Source organism: Cicer arietinum, chromosome 3, assembly GCF_000331145.2.
Source record: "Cicer arietinum cultivar CDC Frontier isolate Library 1 chromosome 3, Cicar.CDCFrontier_v2.0, whole genome shotgun sequence".
Lineage (NCBI taxonomy): Eukaryota > Viridiplantae > Streptophyta > Magnoliopsida > Fabales > Fabaceae > Cicer > Cicer arietinum.
Genome location: NC_021162.2, coordinates 45215467 through 45226428, shown reverse-complemented (window position 1 = coordinate 45226428; position 10962 = coordinate 45215467).

Genomic DNA, 10962 nt, shown 5'->3' with positions numbered 1-10962 from the left:
GCTTAAAATGTATGTTAATTACATTAATAATTGGACTATCAAATTATAGTCTTGTATCTTAATCAAATCAAGTCATTCAAAGTGGACTTTCGATTATCTCTCAATTAATTTGAAAATGAAAAAAAAAATGTTAGTATTTCTTGATTGGAGAAACTAAATATAACTATCTCAATAATATGAAATATTTTTCTCTATCTATGCAGATAAATTGTCAAACCGAAAATACAATTCAACATATTTACAACATAGTTACAATTCAATGGTAGAAATGATGTACAAAAATTGTTGACTAAACGAAACAACTTTGCTACACTCTTGTTACCACCATAAATCAATTTTCTTCATCTCTTGTTGCTTTATTGCCGTCACTTTTTCCTATTTGTCTACTTCTATCGTGCGGCTCTATGGTTCTCTAAAATAGGGATTTCAAATCCTTACCTTTTTTTTTCTTCACATGGGCCAAACCCAATAAAACACATATTCCTTTATTTTTTTCTTTCTATAATAATAATAATAACAATAACAATTATAATACTCAATTTGAAATGAGTAGCAAGTGGAGTACTAACAGGTTTGTAATTGTCCTTATTAAACTTCTCTAACACCTTTTCAATGTAATTGTATTGAGTCAACTAAAATTTATTATTCTTCTTGTCACGAGTAATTCTCATGCCTAAAATTTGTTTTACATGACCCAAGTCTTTCATTACAAATAGGTAAGAGATTGGAACTTCTTGTATTATTCTACTATCAAGTGTATGTTTACAAAACATGATAAATCCTATTTATATGACACAAATAGGTAAGTAAAAGAACAATTTTAAAATATATCAATTAATCCATTCGCTAATAGGAGTTAAGAAATGTAGAAGACAAGGACTAGACATCTATTTACACATATTACTCATAGTAAACTTCAATATTAAGCAACAATTAACAAAGATTTCAAATGTGTCCAATTGATCTAAACAAAATTTATATCATATTCGTAAATCATAACTAAGTATTAATTAAAGACTGATAAAAAAAAAACTAAGTATAATCAAGTACATGATACAACCATATTAACAAAATAAAAACAAATACTACTCAATTACTACCAATGTCATCATCCTCACTATCTTCATCAGCTTCATTGTTGGGTTGTGGTGATGAACTTGGACGAGAAGAAGATCCAACAAATCCTAAATGTTATGTGAAAGGTTAAATTTTTTGCTGGTTTCGACCATCTCTTTTTCTTGTCGATGCAATTGTTGCTTCATCAACACGAACATTGTGATACATCCATCATACCTTAAGATAAGGGGGGTACATTTTCATAACTGAGGAGTTTAAACAGAGACTCAATATCATGAAACCAATTTTTCCTTTCTATAGGGTTACCATTTTCCACAACCTAAATAAAAAAGCAACACACAGTAAAAAGTATTGTTCCTTTCAATCAAATCAAGAAAAAGCCAAGTCTCATACAACAATGAATCATTAGAGTCTGTATGTGAAAGGTTAAATATTTTGCTGGTTTCGACCATCTCTTTTTCTTGTCGTTGCAATTGTTGCTTCGTCAACACGAACATTGTGATACATCCATCATACCTTAAGATAAGGGGGGTACATTTTCATAACTGAGGAGTTTAAACAGAGACTCAATATCATGAAACCAATTTTTCCTTTCTATAGGATTACCATTTTCCACAACCTGAATAAAAAAGCAACACACAATAAAAAGTATTGTTCCTTTCAATCAAATAAAAAAAAAGCCAAGTCTCAAACAACAATGAAACATTAGAGTCTGACATAGAATAAGTTAAACTAAGAATTTCTAGCCAGTAACATACTGCAATAAGCAAACATATTTATTTAACAGAATCTTTCGCATAATGTAAAACATCTTAATCATATTGTACTATTTTAACCATGATAATTGATACATCCATTAATCATTTTGTTGCATCCTTTTGGCTTAATTTTCTAATATATGTTATTCAAACGTGTTAGTTTATATATGTAAAATATTCACACATAACACGCTACTTACGCTCCGTGCAACCAAAGAGGTAAACCTTCTTCCCATACATCAAACCACCCTCGTCAAATGCATCTTGAGCACAAAAATCACAATTTCATCAAATAAAATAGTCAACTTAATTCCATCACAGATCATAAACAAAAATCAAAGCAACACCAATACTTACTTCTAGATTAGAGAAATTCCACTTGATTTGATACACATAATCCAATTGGTCCCACTGGCATTATAACAGAACAGTTAGAATGGAAGAAAAAAAAAACGCGAGACAACTGTCAACTCATTAAATCAGAAAATAAAAATCAAATAAATTGAACAAACCTCAGTCCCAACAGGAAATGAAGCTTTGCTATACAATAATAATCCACGAATGCTTTCTTCATCTCTCATAAAAAATGATATCTAATTAAGTTTAGAACAACAGAGAGAAATCCAAATATACCTACGACAAAAACTCACTATCAAGACTAACAACCTTTAAAATCTCACCATCTAAGATAAATTAAGCCATCAAGCTAATGTGTGAATGTCCTCGCCACAACCAACACATGAAAAAGTTGGTGACTATGACCAGCAAAATAAACGTAGTATGTGAGATCAAGTTAGAAACATCATTTCCTAAACATACACCACAACAAATCGGAAATTCAAAACCTTAAGCAAAGTTAAAATCAGCTTCAACTCAAATCTCTGACTCTAAACAAACACAAAATCAAGTGAACCAGAAAATCAAACTGAAATGTACCAAGATTAATGTCGCAAACTAACGAGAAAGTAGCATTAGTGATTGAATCAACTACTTCAATAAATTGAAGCTGAAATTGGCTTGAAAAGCTGAGGAAAAATTTGAGGAATGAGAAACACAAATCAACGTAAATGAGAAGCGCAAGCGTGAAAAATTTGTAGGAGAGAAAATGAAAATATGATAAGCAAATCCACAATTTTGAAGAATAACATAAAATCCCTAATTTTGTACATATGATAAAACCTAGCAATGATTTTAGAACACAAATATATTACTAATAGTCTCAATTGAATAATGAATCAACCAAATCACTAAACCCTAAACAATGTAACTTTGTGATATCATATCTTGTTGAGTTGATGATTGTTTAATGTAGTTGAAGGCTGAACAAGGAGGTATTGGTGGCTCGGTTTGCGCCTTCGTGGACGGAGCAGGGCAGTGGAGGCCATGGTGGTGGCTATTTGCGACGAAATGAGAAAGAGAAAGGAGAAGAAGAGAGGTGCGGTGGTTGACGACGAGAGTGCTTGCAGAGAAAATAGAATAAAATAGAAATTTTGAAGTTAACGTCGATGCCAAATAGTGTATTGCCTTTTTTTTAAGAGTAGTGGCTATAAATATTTTTTCTATTGTGGTTCACACATATGAATATAGGTGATTTTCATTGCTAGAATGATAATTTCAACATCGACATTAATTTGAATTTCTATATTTTAAGATAAAATAATAATATTAATAAGAGATATATTTAAATAAAAATAATAAATACACATAGTAAATTAAAAAATAATTTATATTTAAAGACAGATTTATTTTTTTAAATAGGACTTATAATTAAAAACAAAAATAATATATAACAATAACTAAGACTATATTAAATATGCCATTAAGTATTACACTACAACCATAATTACTCAAGATGCAACTTAACATCCTATTCTTTTACAAGAACTATAACATACTTATTTAAATATAAACCAATATTTCTTCCAATTTTAAAAATACAAATAAAAGCTAAAATATATTTTATTCAAAATTTGAAATAAATAATTTTAATTTTTTTATATATTTTTAATATCAGAGTAGTACTAAATCTCCAATAACTGAACCTACCACAACATGAAGACTAATCTTCTTTATATTCGAATCAAAATTGTCTAAGTCAACCAAATTCCACGATTCAATCACTTTCATTAGTTCTAGCCCATTTAAAAACGCATTTTATATTAAAACGTCCGTCGTACTAGGCTTTATGCTAACCTAAAATCACAAATTTAAATTTTAAAAAGAATATCTATTAGATTTTAAAAAGAAATTTTTTAAGTTGTTTTACAACAATAGTTATAGATTATTCACAATCAACTCTAATTGATTAGATTAATTAGAAAAATAATAGAATTAGACAAATATATTTCATTAACTTTTGTTTAGAATTTTAAGTTGTACATCACTTAAGTGTTCTTAATTAATCGTATTCACTTAGCCACAATTTTTCAATAACTTAACCTCACCTAAACTAACTTTTACTCCAAAAGAAAAATAGTTCAAACAAAAACTCATTATTCCTAGAAAAATATGATGTTGCATCAACCATTTTTTGAAAAAGTAAAAGCATTAGATCATAGAAGTTTAATAACATTCACAAATAAAAAACTACTTTATTTATATAAAAATTAATAAAATAAAAATTCGCAAGAAAATCCGCAGGACGTTACCTGCGGAATTTGCTACGGACACTTCCTAGGAACAATCCCATCGATAAATCCTAAAAATTGTGAAGTTTTCTGCGGAAATATAGTCACAGTAAATCCGCAGCAAAAGAAAACTTTACCAGCTATTCTTCATGCGAAATTTGAAACCGCATAAATATTGCTAAAACGCAAAATCTTTGGTATTACCTGCAGAAATATTTCGGCAGAAAAGGCCGCTAAAAAAACGCTAATTTCTAGTATTGTGTCATCTAAATTATCGGTAATATTTTATTCAATTACACAAAGGTTTTTATTTTTGGTACATAATTTAGAAAATTGCTGCATCAAAATTTCTCACAATTATGGGGACCAATTTATGTCATAAGTAATTTATGCATAAATCCACCACACCATTTCATATTACATAATATGAATTCATCGTATTATTCAATCATTATTTCATCATGTGATGCTAAAATGCATTATTCAACAATAAATTCATAACATCAAGAATCAAGCATAAAAAAGCAAACGTCCAAAAATCAAGCACCAAGTAAAGATATCAAATCAATTACCAAGTAACAAAACACAACAAATAAGTATAATCTAATCATATTATACTAAAAAGTAGAAGGATTCCTTACTTCAGCTATCACAAATTATTCTCAATGATTCGCTTCAACACTCGTTCTCATCTATCATCCTTTAATTAAGACCAAAACCTTAATTAAAACGAAATCGTATATATCCTTAAATAGATTACATGTTAGGTCTAAACACCTAAACCACTTATACGGTTTACTTTTTCCGAAAAAAACTTAACAAGAATTATATTGTATTAGAAGGAACTTTGTCCAAAACTTTAGACCAAAGGAATAACACTTGCTAATTTAAAACCTCAAAACACCAACACTTTATAGTTTTCTCTCAAAACCAATTAAAAAGTCTGGAGTCATAAAGCATCATCATTTTGAAGCAAAATTCTAGAAATCTCAAAACTTCTCGAAGATAGGCCTGTTTGATTCCCTTTTCAAAAATTGTTTTATAGTTTTTAAAAATTAAAAATTAAAAATTAAAAAATAAAAAATTTGTTTGTTAATCAAATTTTGCAAAGTATTTTTAAAAATTGTTGTGTACTTACTGACTTTTACAACTAAAAAATAAAATTAGGTAATAGAGGTTTTGGGTCTGTTTGAATCAATTTTTCATTTTAGTTTTTAAAATTTGTTTTATAAGTCAGTTTTTTTATAACTACTTTTAAGAAGAGAATAACAAAAAAATTGTGTTTAGTGATCTAATTTTTCAAAACAGTTTTAGAGATAAAAAAAAATGAAAAATATATTGTTTGGTAATCTAATTTGTGAAATATCTTTTATTAAATTAAATAATAATAAGTAAAAAATTCATGATATATATAAGCAATATATATATATATATATATATATATATATATAGATATTGCAATTTGATATATTTTAAACAAGAAATTTTTTTGTAATTGATATATAATTTACAAACTTAATAGTCTTACACCTCTCTTTTATCATTCATCTGAGATAAATGTTTTAGAACCATTGTTTTTACATCAAAATCATTCATTTAAATTGTGTTTCTCTAATTTAGCGTTTTAAATAAAATATTTAATTCACTTATTTTCATAAAATTTTAATTTTTGTGTGGAAGAGATGTTTAGAATATTTTAAACATATTTAATCCTTAATATTTTTTTTATAGTAATCATATTTATATTTGTGATAAATGTGTGAACATTCTTATAAAAATATTTCATATCTTCATAGCTTTTAAATTAATTAATTTTTATATAAAATTAAATTATATGGTAGAGGTGGATACTAGAATGCTCACTCAATTTTAGATGTAGTTATTTGCGTTAGTGCTTAATTCATATTGCATATTTTGACTTTTATTTTTATAAATAATTTTTGCAAATATCTATTAAATCTGAGTTTAATTTTTATACGATTGTTATAAAAATATTTTATATTCGGGTACATGTTTGAATCTAAAATCCTTTACAATTAGTAGATGTGAATTTCACCGCCATACTTTTTTTTTTATAAAAAAATATATTTTTATCACTTAAATATTATTAATAATAACATTTAACAAAAAAATCTAAACCACTTAAACATGAATACCACTCACAAACACAAGAATTGAAAATAACACACACGCTCATACTAAGAAAATGACCACCAAACTTTAACAAACAAACATAATATTATAAAATTAGAGTAACTTTTTCATATATTTATATTAATACCATTAACGAAACGTGTCAATTCTCAGTGTATTTTTAAAAATCAAAATAGAGAAGCAAAAATTTTTTTCTCATTTTAAAAACAGGAAATAAAAAAAAAATTAAAAACACTTGAATATAAAAAGTATTGCCTGTTGGAACACAATCAAGAGTGGAGGGTGAATCAATGGTGAAAAATCGATAATTGAAAACTTTGGTGTTTTAGAAGATGATGGATAAAAGAGAGAGATTATGGAAGAGAGTATTTTATGTTTTTCACTATGGTATCAAAATGGCATTAGTTTTTAAAACTATACACACAAAGGTATTTATATGGGGTACAATGTGGAACCAATTAATTTGGCCCAAAACAACATTTGAATTATATTTCACTTCCAATACACCACCTTAATTCAAATGCTCCACATTCTTCATGCCTAGCTTCATCACAAGTTAGTTGAAAACCTCATTCGTAACGCCTTTCGTCAACAAATCTGCAACTTGTTCTTCGCTTTTGCAATACCCCAACCGTAACTGTCTGGAACTCACTAGTTCCCTCAAATAGTGAAGCATCATCTCAATATGTTTGCTCCTCCCATGTGCTATGGGATTCTTAGCAAGGTTGATGGCTGAAACATTGTCCATCAACAACAAAACAGCTCCTCTCGTGTTGCTGTCCAGCTCACGCAGCGGGTTCACTAGCCACACAGCTTGGCATGCACATAACGAAGCTGCGATATACTCCGCCTCGCAGGAAGAGAGAGCAACCACCGGCTCCTTTTTAGAACACCAAGAGATTGTTGCCCCTCCGAACATAAAGACATAATCGGTCGTTGATTTCCGATCGTCCTTATCTCCACACCAATCGGAGTCGGTGTATCCGAGTACTTCGCAACTTTTGCCCATGTCATTTGCAGGAAATAAAGTTCCACAGCCAATAGTATCTTTCACACCAATACCCTTTTTACCTTTCGGTAAATCAACCAACATCCATGTATTGTTCCTTTCAATTGATTCCAACTCTTCCTTTATAGCACACATCCACTTTGGATCGCTTAATGCCTCCTCCGTATTCACCGGTTTGGATTCGGCCATTAGAGCGAAGTGAATAAGATCACCCTCATTGTTGATCTCGCTATCTTGGAATAATTCACAATCACGGAGTCTTTGAGGCAATCCTCTTTGCCTTGTTGGTTGTCTACTTGATTCACCTGTTTCGGTTTTGAAAGGTTGCTGTACAGCACCTTCAGCAGGCTGAAAATTCTGATTTTCCTGCAGAAAATCGATTGGCAAATCGATTTCCACGTCTCCAGAAGCTCCAGGATGCTGATTTCCGTGGCATAAATCGATTGGTAAATCGATTTCCCCCTCTCCAGAAGCAAAATTCTGATTTTTCTGCAGAAAATCGATTGGTAAATCGATTGGCACTTCGCCAGTAGCTCCAGGATGTCGATTTTTGTGGCATAAATCGATTGGTAAATCGATTGGCACTTCACCAATAGGTCCAGGATGTCGATTTTTGTGGCATAAATCGATTGGTAAATTGATTTCCCGAGCTGATATGGCAGTTTTTCTGATGTCAAACTGCCGTATCTCATCCACGATCACATCTCGACTAATTACGATCTTCTTGCTACTCACATCAAACAACTTGTAGCCTCCAGTAGGATGATATCCGACAAGCAACATCATTTCACTCTTGTCATCAAGCTTCTTTCGAAGCTGTCCCGGAATATGTCGAAATGCTACCGAACCGAAAATGCGCAAATGACTCAAATTCAATTTGAATCCAGACCATACCTCTTCTGGAGTCACCTTTTCCAGCTTCTTTGTAGGACACCTATTCAACACATAGGCGGCTGTAGCAATAGCTTCTCCCCAAAGCTCTTTCGGCAAATTCTTCTCTTTCAACATGCTACGCACCATATTCATAATTGTCCGATTTTTTCTCTCGACCACGCCATTTTGCTAAGGCGTATAGGGTGGTACAACCTCACGCACTATACCCTCATAATCACAATACTTCCCAAATTCTCTCGGAGTAAATTCGCCTCCGCCATCAGTTTTGAGAATTTTGAGTTTGTGACTGCTTTGCCGCTCAACCATGGATTTAAATCGTTTGAACACCTCAAACACCTCATCCTTCCTCTTTTTGAGATAAATCCATAGCTTCCTACTAAAATCATCAATAAATGTGACAAAATATCGATTACCTCCATACGAACTGACTTGCATCGGTCCGCACACATCGGAATACATCACCTCAAGCTGATGTTTAGTCCTATGACCTGCATCTTTGCTGAAACTATTCTTGTGTTGCTTCCCTTGTATACACTCTTCACATATCTCAGCTGGAATATTGATACTAGGCAGTCCGGTCACCATCTCATACTTTTGCAACGTGTTGAGATCTAAAAAATTCAAGTGTCCAAGATGGTAGTGCCACAACCATTCATCACGACTTGCCGTTGTAGCTAAACACCTATGCTCCATGATTTCCAACTCAATCTTGAAAGTCCTATTGGCAGCCATAGGAGCCTTAAGGATCAAAACACCGTTTTGGTCCAAAACGCGCAAAACCTTGTTTTCCATCCGAATCATGTAATTCCTCTCAAGCAATTGGCCAATACTCAAGAGATTACACTTGATTCCTGGAATGTACAGCACATCTTTGATCAAGGAATGACCACCATCCCTTCTCATGATCAAAACATCACCGACACCGTCGACCGCTAATGTCGTATCATCCGCGAATTTCACTCTACTTCGGGTGGCTTGATTGATCTTCACGAACCAATCCTTTCTTCCTGTCATATGTGTCGAACAACCTGAGTCCAAGTACCACTCATTTCTCCCTTGGGCTCCATCTCGAACTGTTACCATTGCGCTTTTCTCCGAATGCGTTATTGCAGATTTTTCTGCACTGCAATAGTTGTTGTCCAACAACTTCTTCTTGTCACAGTTGTTGTCCAGCACCTCTTTAATGTCGTAGTTCTCTTCCATGATCATCACAAGAACCGTGTTATCATAATCCACGTCTTGCCTAGCAACCTTAGCCTCATCCGCATGATTTTCCCTTGGTTTCGCTCTACATTCTCTTGCGAAATGCCCAATCTTTTGACAATTGTAACACTTCTTGGTACTTTTGCCGAACGGCTTGTAGTTGTCTTGACCACCACCTTTGGAACTGCCCTCACCTTTCCTTGAAATTTGTGACTCTTTTCCATCAAAATTCTGGAAATTTTTCTTTCCTCTAGAAGGCCATTTCCCTTTCGTTTTCTTGTTCTTCTCGTTGAAACGGGCTTGCAAAGCAACTTCCGCTTTGGCTTTATCGTTTCCTCTTTCGTCCATTCTTTGTTCATGAGCTTCCAATGAACTTTGAAGTTCATCTTTCGTCATCGTCTTGAGATCCTTCGATTCCTCAAGCGCCACCACAATATTATCGAATCTTGATGTTAAAGAACGCAATACCTTTGACACAAAATTCTGTTCGGAAACGGCTTCACCACACGACTTCATTTGATTCCCCAAGCGTGTCACACGCGTCACGTAATCGTTAATCGTTTCCTTGTCTTCCATTTGAAGTAACTCAAACTGCCGCTTATGAGTTTGTAACCTCACCACCTTCGCCTTATCCGCACCAGCATAAGCTTTCTCAAGAATACCCCAAGTTGTCTTCGCCGAGTCGCAATCGCCAACCTTTTCGAAGTTGTCACTATCGACGCAGGAATGAATCAAGAAAAGGGCCTTGTAGTCTTTCTTCTTATCTTCCTTGAATTTCGCTTGTTGAGCAGTTGTAGCCTCTTTACCAAGAGGAGTAATGCCATCGGTAATCATATCAAGAACATCTTGATATCCAAACAAAACTTTCATTTGTTTGTGCCGTTTGTCATAATTCTTCGAATCAAGAATCGGGAGGTTGGTAGGAATTTTGTCGTTGGAAACGGACATGATTGCAGCGGGAATTGGATCTAAACTAGGCTATGGATGCCAAATGTTGGAACACAATCAAGAGTGGAGGGTGAATCAATGGTGAAAAATCGATAATTGAAAACTTTGGTGTTTTAGAAGATGATGGATAAAAGAGAGAGATTATGGAAGAGAGTATTTTCTGTTTTTCACTATGGTATCAAAATGGCATTAGTTTTTAAAAATATACACACAAAGGTATTTATATGGGGTACAATGTGGAACCAATTAATTTGGCCCAAAACAACATTTGAATTATATTTCACTTCCAATA